This window comes from Phyllostomus discolor, chromosome 8, assembly GCF_004126475.2.
Source record: "Phyllostomus discolor isolate MPI-MPIP mPhyDis1 chromosome 8, mPhyDis1.pri.v3, whole genome shotgun sequence".
Lineage (NCBI taxonomy): Eukaryota > Metazoa > Chordata > Mammalia > Chiroptera > Phyllostomidae > Phyllostomus > Phyllostomus discolor.
In genome coordinates, this window is record NC_040910.2 from 35529945 (window position 1) to 35547491 (window position 17547).

General features: G+C 44.1%; 1 protein-coding gene across 5 annotated transcripts in view; it reads right to left on the reverse strand.

The window, feature by feature from the left end:
• EXTL3 (exostosin like glycosyltransferase 3) overlaps nt 1-17547 on the reverse strand; it is a 106962-nt gene that overhangs the window by 53092 nt on the left and 36323 nt on the right. The window contains exon 1 of one of the 5 annotated variants that reach the window (XM_028519120.2): nt 8842-9190. The exons of 1 other annotated variant lie outside the window; for it this stretch is intronic. The gene's annotated coding sequence lies outside the window, so the exon portion shown is untranslated. Of the gene's footprint in view, nt 1-8841; nt 9191-17547 lie in introns of those variants that run through there. 3 more of the 5 variants (XM_028519121.2, XM_036032029.1, XM_036032030.1) reach the window with 3 other exon arrangements.

A 17547-nucleotide genomic window follows, 5' to 3' on the forward strand; every position in this document is an offset into this window, starting at 1 on the left:
CTGTGAAATACAATAAATCAAAGCTCAATAAAACAAGGTATGTCTGTACAAAACCTTCAGCAATTAAACCCAGGAACCAGGGAGAAAGCGGACTGCACACTGACATACTGAGCTGAGAGTGAAGGCTGCGATACAATCACAGAACCACAGAGTTGAGCCACCCTAATTATTACAAGGCGTTTAGAAAGGGAAAAACCAGTATTCTTTGGGCTCAAGAGCACATTTATAAGTACAAAGACGTTCCCCAAATGTCACTGGCAAGCAAATCACTGTAAAATACACAAAAGGAACTCATCAGTAAGTTTTAAGCATTCTTTCTACTGCTCAGCTGTGTACAGGTAGTAACAAGTAAACCAAGACTACTGATTAACCTAGGTCATGTTTCTTCAGCAATAAACCTGAACCTGGACGTCTCACCTCCCAGGATAGATCCTATGAGGACTCATCTTCTGTTTTCCCTTTCCATCAGTTTGATAACATCCCACAAATTCAAATCATACCTTCTCATCAGTCAGTTTTCAACTAGGGTTACAATTCAGATGCACAACTCGACTAAAATTTTTCAAATGGTAAACCCAGGCAGACCCACCCAACATTAACCGATTCAGAATTCCTAAGTGTGGGACCCAGGTGCCTGTATTTTGACAAAGCTCTCAGGTGATTTTAAGCAGAGCACACAACTCTAACATAAAAGCATTGGTCTAACAAAGAACGAATGACAACCCCCTAATTGATAACATCTGAATCAATGTAATTACAACTAAATAAGACAAACAACAATATATCTATTTCATACAGGAGGTCTACAGACTATACCATACACCTTTGGAAAATGTGGAGGGTAAGAGGAACCTTCCACTTGTTATAGCTATGTTTATATTTATATTGTACTCGAGACAACACACTGTACATATGTTATCTCATTTAATCCTCCATCAACCATGGGGGGGTAGGTATTGTTATTTCACCGACGGATAAAGAAGTGTGAGTCACTGAGGCAGGTAAAGCTTGTTCAAGGCCATACACACAGCAAGCTAAACTGAGGTGGCCAGATACGAATCCAAGTCTGTCTGACCTGTACTCTGCTACTCACATATATTTACTACTTATTTACTTAAAAGACTAACTTTGTCTTCAATTTACAATAAGCATGTATTATTTTTGTAGTTAAGAAAAATATTATCTCGCTGCAGTCACTTTTAAAGTGCAGCACACTGTGCTCCAGCAAACACATGAACGATAAGAAAGTAAAACAGCCTCACTGCTGATTCCGAGTTTTAGTGATACGGAGAGAAGATCTAACTGGCTTTCACACCACTAAAATAATGTCTTATAGATACAGAAACGAGGAAAGACTAGAATAACACCCAGGATGTTCCACTGGAACGGGAGGTATCAGTCTGGACTCATGACCTAAGGTGGCTCCTTGAATAATTTAATTATCAGCTGATTTCAGGACTGGACAAGTAAAGTAAAAATGAGCCTGGAAAATCTTCTTTTTAAAATTTATTATTTATTTTTAGAGAGGGAAGGGAGGGAGAAAGAGAGAGAGAGAAACATTAATGTGCGGTTGCTGGGGGCCGTGGCCTGCAACCCAGGCATGTGCCCTGACTGGGAATTGAACCTGCGACGCTTTGGCTCACATCCCGTGTTCAATCCACTGAGCTATGCCAGCCAGGGTGGAAAATCTTCTTTTGCGGAAAGAAGATGTACTCAAAGAAAAGTAGGGTATGTTTAAAAAAAAAAATACAGAGAATCCAGTCTGAAGGGCTCCAGCTCCCACTGGATAAATCTGGGACACTATGGCTATCTAAATAAATAAATAATACCAAAAAATTATCTCCCAACAAATACCAATACCAAAAAATTTTCACCCAATACATGTTAAAACCATGTATTCATATTTAAATAAATGATTAACTATGTAATGAGGCAGAAGGAAAAATTATTCATTTGGAGTACAATTTTCTCGAATAAATATACTGGAATGACAGAATGATGGAGATTTTTTAAAACTGCCATTTAGTGACAATCAAATTAATAACTGTTTCAGGAAACATTCAGCAATGAACGCTAAGATTCATTGGTACAACGCTGATGAGAAAAAGGGTATAAAGCTTATCCATTGTGAACCCCAAGAAAGAAGACACCTACTGAGAAAGGCTCCTGGTGGCTCACTAGTCTCCAAGTTAAAACCAGAGCCCAGCTGCTGATCCTGAACAAGGGCCTCTCACATCGAGCGCACTTCCGAGAGAAACCGGCACTGGACTGCCTGCCTGCACTGTGTGCCCCATAACTGCAACAGCCTTTATACAGGAGCTCCTGGAATTATATTTCAACCTGCAGGACTGAGACTTTCACTGTCCAATTGGAGCTGCACAGCTATATACCCTATGGGCATCTTCACCAACCAAGCAGAGTGGCTCCATTCTGACCAATTAGGACACTGCCTTATGGACCAAACTGAGGATTTTAAGTCCCCATCTGCATGAGAACAAACCAATCAGGGGCCACGGACAGGGCCTTTTATCTACAGGGCCTGGCAGAAGTAACATCACTGAGTGTGGTTGGTAGGGCACGTGACTGTCTCGCACAAAATGGACAACAATTTGAACATTTCACCTAACATGTCATAAATAAATATACACATTTGTAATAGTATACACATTTGTTTTCCTCTATTAATTAAATAATTATTAAATATTACACACATTTATTCGGGGCATTATTTGTGCCAGACCCTGTATATAAGCCAGCTCCTCTCTGGCTCAGAGACCACATTTTCCCTTTCCACAGAAGACTGCCTTTACCTGGCTGAACTGAAGCACTGGAGATGCAACACGAAAGATATCCTGCTGAACCGGAGCAAAGAAGAGCAGGCGGAGTGGGGCAAGCAGGGCAGAGCAGAGCGGTCTAGCCAGAGAGGGGCTGGGCTGCAGTGCTGCATGGCAGCTGTGTGGCTCCGTAATTGAGCTGTAAGACTACTGAGCTGTTCCACAGCTGTGCTGTTCTCACAGCTGTGCTGTCTCACAACTGAGCTGTTTGCACTGAATAAAGTTTCCCTCATCACCACACCCCAGAATGGGGATTCCTGTTGGCATTGAATACTCTTACAATTTACAATTTAACAAGTGTTAAATTATGTGAAAATAAAAAGTTACAAAAATGGGAAAAATAATTAAGTACAGCACACTGGATTTTTCGATAAATAAGGTGACAATTAGCTCCTGGAGAAAAAAATAAAGTCAGACTCCTACAGGAAAAACCAAATCCAAAACTAAATCCCAGATGGATTCAAGCGGTAACTATAATAAATTAAACCATAAAAAGAACAAAAGGAAAACATACAAGTAATTTGATCTCAAGAAAAGTACAGCTGCTTTTATAGCAATCCAAGCAGAAGCAGAACCCCAGTGGGGGAAAAACAGATTGACTACATAAATATCAAAGGCTTCTATATAAAAGAAAAAAGTTTAGGACTTCCGGTCAAGATGGGGGCGTAGGCAGACATGGCTCACCTCTTTGCACAACCACATCAAAATTACAACTAAAATATAGAACTACCACCACTCAGAACCATCGGAAGTCATGTTGAATGGAAGTCTGACAACTACAGAATTAAAGAAACCACATCCATCCAGACTGGTAGGAGGAGCACAGACACAGGACAGGCTGGTCTCTCACCCACGTGTGGTGGATAAAAATTCAGGAAGGATATCTTGGGAGAGAGGAATCCTAGCCCTACACCAAACAGCCAGCCCAGGGTTCCAGTGTCAAGAAGGTTAAGTCCTCACAACTGCTGGCTGCAAAAACCAGCAGGGATTGAGTTGCTGGAAGAAACTCCTGGAACTCCAAGCAGTTCCTCTTCAAGAACCCACACAGGGACTCACCTACTCAGACTCATTCCCTCCAAGCTTCAGCACCAGCATAACAGCTAGAAAGGCACCAGTTCATACAGGGAGGAACTGAAGTGTCTGGCATCAAGGTCACTAGAGGCCATTGCCCCTTTTCTAAACATTCCCCCCACAGAGCTGGCAAGCTGGTGCCATATCAGAGACTCCATCAACCTGGGTAACCCTGTTTGACCCACCCTAGACATCCCCAGAGACTCCGCCCCACCCTACTTAGAAGCCCACCCAAGTGCTTTTCCATATGAATGCCTGGTCTTGGCTCATGCTGCACAACTTCCTAAATCTTATCAAACAAGCCATAGCTAGCCTCAGTGAGCCCCAAGCCCAGCACTAGCAGCAGCCAGCCTAAATTCACAGCTTGGCTTCACCTGGGAATCTCCAAGTCCAACACAAGTAGCAGTCATCTCAGATTACTTTACAGCTCAGGCAGGTGACCCAGGCAAAACACAGGTGGGGGCTGACTTTGGCCTGTATTACCTGGGAAACCCCAGGGCCAGCATACCCAGCTACAGACCACTTCAGAGCACCACCACTCTGCCCCTGCACAGCTGATTCTCCACAGAGGGCAGAGGTTAGTGGTCAGTGATCACAGCCAATGCTTGCAGCTAATTGGCCTGGGTAAATCCCTCCCACTGATCTGCCAATAGCAACCAAGGCTCAACTACAAGAGGAGGGTGTACTCAGCCCACAATAAGGGTGTACCTTGATAGGGGAGGTTGTGCCACTGGACCCAACAAGACACCCACTACATTAGGCCACACTACCAAGACACAAAATGAAAGCAGCTCTAGTGTATATAGAAACAAACACAGGGAGGCTGCCAAAATGAGGAGACAAAGAAACATGGCCCAAATGAAAGAATAGATCAAAACTCCAGAAAAAGAGCTAAATGAAATGGAGATAAGCAGTCTATCAGATGCAAAGTTCAAAACACTGGTCATAAGGATGCTCAAGGAAGTCAGTGAGGACCTCAGCAGCATTAAAAAGACCCAGTCAGAAACAAAGGGTACACTAATTGAAATAAAGAACAATTTACAGGGAAATAACAGTAGAGTGGATGAAGTCAAGAATCAAATCAATGATGTGGAACATAAAGAAGCAAAAAAACAACCAATCAGAATAAGAAAAGAAATCTAAAAAAGGTAAAGTATGGGGAAAGCATAAGCAGCCTCTGGGGCAACATCAAGAGGTACAACATTCACTTCATAAGGGTCCAGAAAAAGAGAAAGAGGAAGGAATTGGAAATCTATTTGAAAAAAATAGTAAAAAATCCTTCCCTAGTCTGGGGAAAGAAACAGACATACAAGTTTGGGAAGCACACAGAGTCCCAAACAAGATGGAGGCAAAGAGGCCCACTCCAAGACACATCATAATTAAAATGCCAAAGGTTAAAAATAAAGAGAGAATCTTGAAAGCAGCAAGAGAAAAGCAGTTAGTTACCTACTAGGGGAGTTCCCATAAGACTGTCAGCTGATTTCTCAAAAGAAGCTTTGCAGACAAGAAGGGATTGGCAAGAAATAGTCAAAGTCATAAAAACAGGGACCTATGGACAAGATTGTTAAACTCAGTTAAGCTATCATTTAGAACAGAAAGGCAGATAAAGAGCTTCCCAGACAAGAAAAAACTAAAGAACTTCATCATCACCAAACTATCATTATATGAAATATTAATGGGGCTTATTTAAGAAAAATAAGATCAAAACTATGAATAAAATGGCAAAAGAAATCTATCAACAATTGAATCTAAAAAACAAACTAAGCAAACAGGAAGAACAGAGACAGAATCATGGATACAGAGAGCATTCTGATGGTTGCCAGATAGGAGGGGCATGTGGGGGAGAGTGGGTGAAGAGGCAAAGGAATTAAGTACAAATAGGTAGTTACAGAACAGCCACAGGGATGTAAAGTACAGTATAGGAAATTGAGTAGCCAAAAAACTTATTAAACTCATGACCCATGGACATGAACAATGGTGGGGGGATAGCATGAGGGAGTGGGGCGTGCTGGGTGGAGGAGGGCAAAGAGGGAAAATCAGGACACCTTTAATAACATAATCAATAAAATATAATTTTTTTAATTAATAAAATTTTAAAAAGTTTAGAAGCAATACAAAAAGTAGGGGAAGCATTTGCAACATGACCTTGCTTTAATAAAAGTAAAGGCAATACAACAGTGGTCAAAGGAAATAAACAGGAGATTAAAAAGCAGAGGCCCGAATGATAAACACTTTTAAATGTCTTCAGATGGATTGTGCTACCATATTGGAAATAGTCAATTTGATGTGCAAGTGCTTAGAGAGTGAACTAATTTCTCTAAGGTTCCTGTTTCTCAAGAAGATATGATTTTTATTTTATGCCACAGAGGCACTGGTGCCCGAGGCCACTCCCCCTATATGAGACAAAAAAAAATGAAGTAAAAGTTTGCTAAGGCATACATAAATCAGCATCATGACTCAGGCACACTGCTTCAACCTTCATGGGTGAATTCATCTTGAGGCTTCAGTTTTGCCATCCTTTATCATTACCTCTGATTCATCAGATCCTGTAACTTCACAATTCCTCCTCCTTCTTGACTCAAATGCTCCTTACCCTTTTTGAACTCATAAATTAAAGGGTTGGATTAGATGGCCCCCAAATCCTTTTAGATTCTAGGACCCCACCGACTTACAACTGCCTTGCACACAGAAAGCACACGCGGATTTGCTTTCCGGGGGGAAATACTGCCAACATATCAACTCAGGGCAGCAAGGTCATTCCTAAGACCTGTTGTTCCACCTCTGAGATTCCAAGCATAGTGCCTTCCTCGAAAGTACCCCTTAGCTTTCCATTTTTTTCCCTTCTCAGTGTTTTTTATATTGTATTTTACAGCTCTACTTCAGAAATAGACAAAAGAAGTAATGCTAGGAAGGATAAGTCAAGGCTGGGAAAACCCAGGGTACAAAACATTTTTGGAATCTGAAATATCTGAATAGATAAAAGTCACCGAGAGAGGCAAAGTTCGGCACTTAGATCCCCACACTGCTTACGTGGAAATGATTGAGTTTAACAGCAGCATGCACACACACAGAGTTGTGCTTTTAGTGGACTAGAGTTTCAGTGAGGGAAGAATTAATGACTGAATAGTAAAGAAACTATGACCTTATTTTTTTAACATAGTTTCAAAAATGAAAGAGTTAAGGTTACTGTCTCCTCTGTACTCTTAGTGGCACTGCACATACTGAATACTGTATGCTGTGCTCAGGGGCATAATAAAGTGAATGGAGGGCAGAGGACTAACAAGTTGATGAAGAGGATCTGAAACTGTCAAGTAAGAAACATCTGCAGGAGACGGGAATATTTAGCCTAAGGAACAGAAGGCCTAGGAAAAGGAGGGTTAGCTCAATGACTACAAAGGCCCTACAAGTGAAGTAAATGAGTAAAGCCTGCAGAGACTTCAGCAAAATGGAAAGCATCAACCATATCTCCACGATTCCAATTCTCTTCCGGAAAGCATTTAAGCTAGTTTCCCCACAAACTTATGAGTACTTTGAGGATTCCTCATGCTCCCCACAGGATAAGATATTTTTAACACAGCAAATAACAGTTTAAGAAGATGGCTCTTCCTTCATTATAAAATATTTAAAAGTTCCCCTGCTATGTAAGTTGTTGAGAATGCTTAGCTTCACTCAAGACTATCAAGGCCCCACAGGTTACTATCCCAGGCACTCTGACTGTTGAGACTAATTGACTAACTAAAAAACTAATTGTTGAGCAAAACATAGGAAAGTGCAGTCTGCATGACTGTAAACACACAAAGGCTTTAAAAAAACAAACAAACAAAAAATAACGCATTTTGAAGAGCCCAGCCTTCAAAAATGAAGCTACTAAATTGGAAGAATAAGACAAAGTCAGAAGAAATGCTAAAAACGCCTCAAATCATATATGGGGGAAGAAATGGACATGTGCTGTTCTGTGTTTCCTCCCCCTCCGGAGTCCAAAGAAGAGGACCTGTTGAAGCCCTTAGAATTTTTGGAAAGGAAAGAAGATAAAGTCCATGTTAGGGTAAGAAATCTACCCAATTCAAGTCCTGGGATCGCCACAGATATCTAAAAAGGAACTGAACCACTGAATGTGGTGAAGAGATTAACACCCTAGCTGCAGTCTGGCAGCCCTGCCTATCTCCAAAGGGCTCCGGATTTGTACTATCTCCCACGGTGCAGGTCCGGTCTCGCCTAGGATTTCGGTACTATAGACGTACCCTCGGAAGCCCCTCTCCTGCCCTAGCAGCGCGAAGCCGATCGCCACAGAGCCTGGGCCTGGGCACCAGATCCCCAGATGCACAAAACAGCGGCACCTGGACCCTTGGACAGGAAGTGGCTATTCTGACTGTGGGTTCATCATGAAAGGAGGTGAGCCCGGCGAAACGAGCCAAAGGAAGAGCAGCTGCAGGCGACTGTGTCTGAAAGCAGTGCAAAGCAGATGTGGGAGTGTGTGCACAGGGAAAGTAGGAGGGGGGCTGTGGGGGAAGCCGCTTCATCGACAGCAGATGCTTTACACAAGCCGATGGACAAATACAGAGCGGGGGTGAGAGGGTAAAGGAAGGATGTAGGGCTTTAAGGCGCAGAAGAGGCAGCACAGCAGAAGCCGAGCTTTCAGAAAAAGGAGTGGAAGTGGGTGCGACGCAACAGAACCGGGGCTGTAGGGGGCGTGTGGGGGTGGGGAGTTCGTATTTAAAGCCCCACGGACACCCGATAACCCTTCTCGTCTGTGGCTAAGGCCCTAGGGGTCCCCTCCCCGGTGCCCAGGACGTCTAGGAAGGCCTACTTCAAGGCTGCATGCCTCCGCCGCGGCGGGCAGGAGCCTCCCGCGGGCTCCAGCGGCCCCAGTACTGCCAGACCCGGTCCGCCTGCCCGACCGGTGCCCTGAGCTGGGGGCGAGCCATGAGATCCCTACCGCGAGCCCCTTCAGAGCATCCGCCCCCGGCTTCTCTGGGCTCCAGCTTCCGCCGCGGCCGCCAGTTGTCCTACCGGCTTTCAGTTCAGGAACGAGCCGCAGCCGCCGGCTGTGCGAAACTCGGGCTCCCAAAAGCCGCTCCGATCGCCCGCTGCCCGCCTTCCAGGCCGCGCCGGATCCCCCGCTCCCCCTGCCGGCGGCCAGCCATTTCCGACAAGTGACTGCGGAACTTGCCGAAGCGCGCGGGCCGGAAATGGCCGAACCCGGGCTCGGGAGCCGCGGAGCGGGCGCGCATTCGAGACTTTCCGGATGGCGCCCGAAGGACGGCCGAGGCCTCTGCTCCGACGCGGGTCTAGCCCGGCCCGGGAGAGGCGGCAGCGCCAGGGATTGTGGGAAACACGGCGGAAAGCGGGGGCACTAGGGGGTGAGCCTGGGAAAGGCAGCGCGGGGCAGGGCCCGCAGAGTCCTCCCAATGCACCTCGCCCTTTCAGAAAACCCTCTCCAGGGAATACAGAGAGAATGCCCCCGGCTATTCTGGAACTAGTTCCCACTCCAGAGCCTCCGGGGCTGGGAGCCGGCCTGTGAAAATCAAGTCTAAAAATAAACCCATTCCCATGGAAAAGGGCTTCCTAAATGAGCTGACTGGTCTCCAGCAATGGTCTGGAGTTTTGCAACACTTTGAATACTTAACAAAAAAAAAGGGGAAAAAAATGCTCCGTGTGAATGCTTAGGGAAATATCCCAGGGCTTTGCAAAAACAAGAGTTTAATCCAGACGCGTGGCAATAATCAACCAAAACTGGGAGGAAAAAAGAATACTATTTGAAATTCTTAGAGCCAAACCCTGTGAACCAAAAAATGCACATATTCTACAGTTCTCAGAGACATGTGGCTGTCTACTTCCACACTTGTAAAGCCAGGAGAAGACTTTTTGGGTAACTGAACAAATGGGGATGGGTGAAGGAACACGACCTACCCTAAAGACACACCTGGTCACTATTGTTAACTCGGGAATGAGTCAAAACCATTATTTAAAATCTATAACTGCAATATAATCTAAGATCAACTTTGCTTCAATGTGTTGTTTTTTACATGTTTTTAATCCCCAAAAGGCAGGGCTTCTGCTGGAGGGTTTTGTAACCAGGGAACTCAAACCACACCAGGACCTGGAGAAACTGGGGAGGGCCCAGGCCACCAGCTGGCTCCTATCCCTATGCATGGGTGGTCTGGTGCTTCAGACACAATGCACCCATGAGCCTGGCTCCACAGCTGCCAGTTTCCATCTACCTGCTGTTCTTAGTGGATCCCAGGCCCATGCTCTAGCTAAAAGGCCGGCGAGATAGTGAAAATTGCTTAGTTTCCCACAGGGGACAGTTTGGACAATGGATTCCGTTTGCAAAACAAAACTTTAGAAAACCTACTACCCTGTTTTCCAGAGCACCCTCTCCACCTCTCCACCCCCCATCAGCCCCTCCTCTTTCTGATCCTCCTTCTGCTTCTTTCCTGACATGCCCCTACTCTCCTCTCTCCTAATTTCTTTCCCCTCCTCCTCATTCTCTTCTCTCCTTTCCCCTTTATTTCTATGACGTAACTTAAACAAGTCCTACCATCACCACATATATACAAAACAACCCCTGTCTAACCTTTACAACTTTTGTTAAGGAACATTAGAGAGAGGGAAGCACATTTTAAAAATCAAAAGCATTCCGAGAAATGAAAATGGGGAAAACTGTTGCCAGTATCATGAATGGCCTAAGTTGTCCTTTTGTCTGAATGTCTGTCTCTCTCTACAGTTCATCTTCTTGGCTCTCCTCCAGAGGTCTGTTCAGCAGGCAGAAATTTAACAGTGTGGGAGGAGATGCAACAGAAGCCCAGAAGCCACAGTGAGAATGACCAGGTGTTGGTTCATCTCCACCCTGTGCAAGAGAGGGCCTGCAGACAGCAGCTGCTCCCTAGAGCGCCCAGCCTAAAAGTCTTCTTGTACCTCTGAGTGACTTAACACAGTGCTGCCCCTTATGTCAATTTATCTGATTTTTTTTTTTAAGATTTTGTTTGTTTTTAGAGAGGGGAAGGGAGAGAGAAAGCAAGGAAGAGAAACATCAATGTGTGGTTGCCTCTCCTGCACCCGCACTGGGGACCTGCCTGCAACCCAGGCATGTGCTCTAAACTGGGACTCGAACTGGCAACCCTTTGGTTCTCAGGTCGGCACTCAATCCACTGAGCCCCTCCAGCCAGGGCAACTTATTTGATTCTAATGGTAGTCAAACTTTAGGAAGAAAAAGGACACCCAACCAAAACTGGATGTATCCTTAACTTCACAGGAGCCCTGGTTGCTGTTGACCTCCTCCTCTGCTACTGTCCTCTCCTGATTCTCCTTCCTCTCAAACATTTCTAGCTCAAACAGTTCATATCTCTAACCAGACGTGACTTGGTCTACCTTCTTTTTCCTCTCCACACTCTCTTCCTTGCCAATTTCAATCAGCTTTCTTGTACCATCATCATCACCTCTAAGCAGATCCCTCACTGCCGTACTTCAGTCCCTGTTCTTCAACTGCACTCCAGACATCATTCCATCATCATCCTATTAATACATATTTTATGAATACTTAGTTGCCAGACAATAAGCAAAACCCTTTATAGGCATTGCCCCACTTTAATCCTTTCAGCAAGGTAACAGCTTATAGATGGGGAACTGAGACCTAACGAAGCTAAATAAATAAGGTGCCCAAGATCACAGAGCAAGGTGTAAAGTACAGATGGAACTCCAAGCCTTCCTAACTCCAAGGGCAATAGTCTTGACCAGAAAAATCTGGTTGTCTCACCAGGACCTCACTGTATCCCCCACACTGAACTCATCTTTATCCCTTCTCCGTCTGTTCCCTCAAGTACCCTGATTTCCAGTAGTGTTGCCATTGTCCTTCCTCACACAGAAACTCACAACCTAGCATCATCTCCTGCTTCTCTCTTTATCCCCACATTAAATCCATTTTTAAGACTTAGAAAGCCTTTACCTGGAAGGCTTCTACCGCCCCTCCTCCGCAGTTCCAAACTGCTTCCCTAGCTCTAGTCCTCATTACTCCTCTCCTGAACTGTTGCCTTAATATTGCAATTTCTGGCTCGAAAACTACAATCACATTTACAATAGCTCTTCTCAGGAAAGCAAGCCAAGGCAAATACACGATGAAGCTAGTCTTCACCGGTCTCTCCATACTGACCTGTTACAACACTTACTGTCTCTACTTTACATTTTGCAACTTCATCAGAATAGTCTTGCACTGTTTTTGAACAGTCATATATGTAGATACGTATCTGCTTCAAGGAAGCAGAATAGAGTAGATACTGGCATACCTTTGGCACCAAACAGCTGGAGCCTATGGGGGCTCCTCTCCATTAACAGTCAAAGGAACTCAGCAGTACGCAGTCTCTTTCTTTTAGTTACAGCTTTTAAATTCCAAAAAAAAGAGACATGGTTGTCCTGGCTTGGGTCCCTTGTCCATCCCTTGTACAATGAGTTTTGGCTAAACAGCAGGTTGACCTTTTCTGAACAGGGCAGTTGGAACCTCTCCTGCATTCAGGGCTTGTTCCCAGAAGAAGGCGGTGGCATATGCCATGCATCCGTTTGTTCATTTGTTCCATCAACAAACAGTTGAGCACCTATCAAAATATATCAGGGTTCTTTCAGGTATGCAAAATGTCCAAAATAATACCCTGCCCTCATATCATGAAAGTCACAACATAAAATGATAAAAAATCACCAGATAAAAAGCATAACAATCAAAACTCATCCATAAAAGACCATCAATTTAGTTACATGTGATGAAAGGTAATTCACCACATCCTACACGAGCCTCAGCTGGTAAAAGTAATTAGTAGGAATGCATACATGTTCAACAGCAAGTTCACAGCAGCACCACCGGGAACAGACAAACACAGAAACTGCCCCATGTCCATCAGCAGTAGACAGGATCAAGAAGAGTGTATTCACACAGCGGGATACAGCAATGAAAGTGAATGCTCCACAAATACATACAATACTGATGAATCTTACAAACAATGTGAAGCAAAAGAAGCCAGGCCCAAAAAAGTATATAGGTTATGATTCCATTAATATAAAACATAAAAACAGGCAAAACTAATTGACCCTTAAGAGTGGTAACTTGAGGGGAGCAAAAGGAGCCCTGTGGAGGCCAGTGGTTCTGTATCTTGAGCTGGGTGCTGGTTACACAGGTGTGGTCAGTTTGTCAGAATTCGCCAAGCTATACACTTACCATATATGTCCTTTCCTATAGGTATATGATCCTTCCATAAAAAGATTTTTAAAAATAAGTAATGAATGACCAAAGCAAAGAGCTTTTAATCACCCTTAAACATTGTCCTTAATCACTGTCCCATGATTAACCTAGAGTTGCCAATTATTGCCATGCCCACCCCCACCATTACACCTCCTACTTAAAGACCCTAAGCCACCGGGGGTCTTTGGAAAGAGCCTCCATTCTTACCACATGGCCTCACCCCCTCCAGCCCCAGCTGACGGGACTTCCTCTCACCGGGACCCTTGGGAGCAGGACACTGTGCAGCTGAGTCAGGTGACAGAGAGGGGTTCATCTAAGTTGCAGAGAATTTCTAGACATACACACAATGATAATAAGCCCAGAAAACCGGTCTTCAGGAAGCAGAGCCAACACACAGAAGGAAGCAAACGAAGCTGTGGGAGATAGAGGAGAGGCCTAGAAGGCCGCTGCCCTTCCAGTTCCTGTAAGTGTGTTCCAGCTGCCACGGGGCGGGGGGGCGGGGGCGGGCACAAGATTGCTCATGCAGCCTTACAATTATGAACAAACAAGTACATAAATAATTGTTTTTAAAACCTTACATATTTACGCTAGTATGAATAGGTTTCTGTTTGTGGCATGCATTATTTCATTTAGTCCTTCTAATCACCCTACACAGCAATGACTCCCATTTCACAGACTCCCATTTCACCTTGGTTCCAGGTTTCACTGAACCAAGGCCCAGAGCAGTAACAAGTAACTTGCCAAAATCACAGACCTAAGAAGTGATGGTGCCAGGATTTGGGCACAAGCAGTCTGACTGCACAGCCTGAAATTTCAACAACTATACTACACTGCAAAGCAAGAGAAATGCTGAGAGTGGCCATGTGAATTATATGTGGCATCCATGGACGCATGGATGCATGGATTTGGCACCTGATTTTGTTTGAAATGAGATCAAATATAGAAAAGGTTAAAAGATTGCCTCAATAAGTTGGTAAGCATTTCTTTCTTTCATAAGTTTGAGTTAGAGATGTTAAAGAAACATAAAATGCATGTAGTGTGACAAACTATATTAAAGAAGACTGTTCTCATACCAGGAAATTGTTCACTTTACAGATTTAAGCAAAACCCTCTCTTAGGGGGTCCCCACTGATTGTCATTTCTTCCTGAAGTGGGACTATCCAGGAGAAGGGATTTCAGTCCTTTGGAAGCAGGAACTGATGACAAAAGTGACTTCGAGTCCTAAGAAAGGAGGGGCCAGTGGTCACTTTCCATGGTGACAGCTACCAGACCCACAGTCCACTCAGCCTGTCTTTCTAGATCAATTACAACCAAGCCATTGGTGACCCCCAGCAACCTTCAGAAAGTATGATTCAGGAATTACCAGCGAGTTCAAGTCAGATGAGAACTTGTCTATCTGCAATGTTTTGATGTTAAAACAAAAGTGCTGACAGCCACTCAGCTAAATTTTTTCTATATATAAATGACTGAGCAATTTTGTGGTTTATAATTAGAACAACGCATGACAATTTGTAGATTAGAGTTCCAAGGTTACTCTTCTCTTTGGTCCATCAATACCAAAAAGACAGAAGGTCATCTTCCAAGGCCCCACAGATAGCACTTCCTAGCCTGCCAAGAGGCTCATCCTGAAAGTCCTGGCTTTCACGTTACCCTCTAAAGGAAAGAGGCTGGGGCTTCTAAGGGGTGGATATATATAGTAATGGGAAAAAATACAATAAAAAATAAAAGAAAAGAAAAGAGGCTGTGTTTTAGCTGGCAAAAGAATATACAGTTTGGGTGGTCTGCAAATAATTTGTAGTAAGAAGACTGAGTGAGCCCTGGCTGGTATGGCTCAGCTGGTTGGAATGCCGTCCTGTAAACTGAAAGGTCATGGGTTTGATTCCCAATCAGGGCTCATATCTAGGCTGTGGGTTCAATTCCTGATCAAGGTGCATATAAGAGGCAACCAATCGATGTTTCTCTCTCACATCCATGTTCTCTCCTTCTCTCTGTCCCTCCCTACCCCTCTCTCTCAAATCAATAAGCATGTCCTTGGGTGAAGATTTAAAAAAAAAAAAACACTGAGTTAACATCAGCTCCAAAGCATATATTATTATCAAAAACAGATTTGTTAACTCATCACTTCATGTCATAGTACTAACTACCTTGCATGTGGCTGTGGAAAAAATTTTTGTACTAGTTTCCACATTGGAAGCTTAGCCTGACTCAAACCTGTTATCTACATAAGACACCTAATTGGTAATGACCAATTAAGATTCTAAAAATCAGCTGTTGTCCCTAAAATATAATGAGTCTGTCTCTAAGGCCCCTTCTTCCTCCTAGAGCCGTCTCCCCCGTGAGTTTCTATTCTCCACCCACCACGTCAGCACAGCTTTGCAGAGGCAGTCACGTTTGATGATCGGTAGTTATTAAAATGTCACCAGAATTTCCTAAACTTGCTCCTGGAAGTACCAAATAAAGGCACAAAGGTCCCCAGAGACAAACATAGAGGCACCTAACATTCACCTACATTATGCCGGTGAGGAGCGAAAATGTGCTCGATTCGACACAAGATGGTACAACGTGGGCTGTCGGTCTGTTTGAAGAACTCAGTGTAGCTGACGAGAGCTGTAGCTAGAGAAAAGAAGAAAATGTATGCAGAATGTTGATGGCTGAGTTCTGAGGCTGTGGTTATAGGCAGCTCCCCGACTCCAGGACGGCCCCTGCACCAGAAATCAAAATGTCCCATGTAAAGAAGGCATGCAACTGAGAACTGGCTAGATGTTGTAGCACTGCTTAAAGAACGTCAATTAACTTCTTAGACAATTGGGCTGTAAAATCAAAACTGAAAGTAATCATAATCCCAAAAGTAATCATGCTAAAATTTCTCTCTCTGTATAAATATCTCCCTTCGATCACTCGCACTGGAAGGAGCCAGCTGCCATGCCACGAGCCACACTCCAGAGGCCCATGTGGTGGGGAACTGGGTCTTCTTGCCAACGGCCACAGGGGTGAGAGTGGAGACAGATCCTCAAGCCCTAGCGCAGCCCACAGAGGCCCGCAGCCTCACAAAGACCCTGAGCCGAAGACACCCAGCTAGGCCACCCCTGAATGCCTGACCTATAGGCATCGGGAGATGACCAAGGGTTGTGTTTGAATGACCTAAGTGTAAGGTATTTGTTATGGAACAAGAAATAACTAACGCAAGTCTCTATCCTTTTTCAGTTGCAGACGCACAGCTCTCTAACCCCAGTGCCTGTATCCCTGCTTAGGTTGGGAAGGGGGATTAGCAAGAGCCGTGACCTCCATTTCCCTGGCTTTATGGGCACTGATTTTGTCCTCCTCCTTGCTTTTTCTTCTTTCTTCATGTTGGCTAGAATACTCAGAAAACTGAATAATCCATCTCTAGCAAAGGAGTCCATTCTACACAGTAGTTAACTTAAAGGAATCATTCTATGTAAATATAGTATTTTATGATATTTTAGAAATCTGGTAAATTTCCGTTGACAGAATCCCTCCCCTTAGCTGCCACATCTTCACCAGAACCACCCCTACCTCAGTAGAGGAGCACATCTCATGTACATTGAGAAAACAGAAGCCACAGACACGATCTCTTCAATTCCCTCTGCCTACCTTTACACCTATTTATAAGTACTGGGGCGAATAATTATTATTTTAGTGGCAGATGCCAGAGCTCCCCTTAGGGATAGAAAATGTCTTATTGAGGAAACTACCTTGATATGACAGTTGAAGTATAGAAGAAAGTTTACTTACAATAAAACTGTGAAACAAAGAAATAGCTAAACACTTCACATTAAAAAAAAAAAAAAAGACCAAGAATATGAGCACTGAAAGACAGCAGAGAGGAAAGGAAATGGGAGGGGGTGGTCAAGAGAGATGCGGCTCAAATAACAGCGTGGGAGGTTAGAGCTTGAGGAGCGAGTCCCAGCAATGGGGGAGCTGCAAGCATGTTTGAAACAGAAATATCTGTTACTGGACTTAACGTTGTTTGTGTTGCTAAGGATCAGAAATCCCCTAAGCCTTCAGTGATATCTGACACATGCATGAATGCCTAACGTGAGTGGTTTGGGGTAAAATCAAGGGGGAGGAGGCAGGTCTGAATTTTACAGCTGGGTCAGCATGGAACCAAGGAATAAGAATTGAGTTACAACGGAGAGGAAGAATTTAGGGGAAGCAGATACTCAAAAACCAAACACACCATAAGATGAGTTTCCAGGAATTAACAAAAATCTTGGCATTGAAATTCCCAAACTGATGTGAAAGGGAGACTTAAGCCCATTTCACTTACAGCTCAAAAGACACTACATTAGCTGACACCTGGGTCCAGATTCATGGATCCTTCTCTCCCGAGTTCTGGCCTTTGACAAAGAAATGTTCTAAACAAGTCACTCTTTTTTTTTTTTAATGTGATCTAAT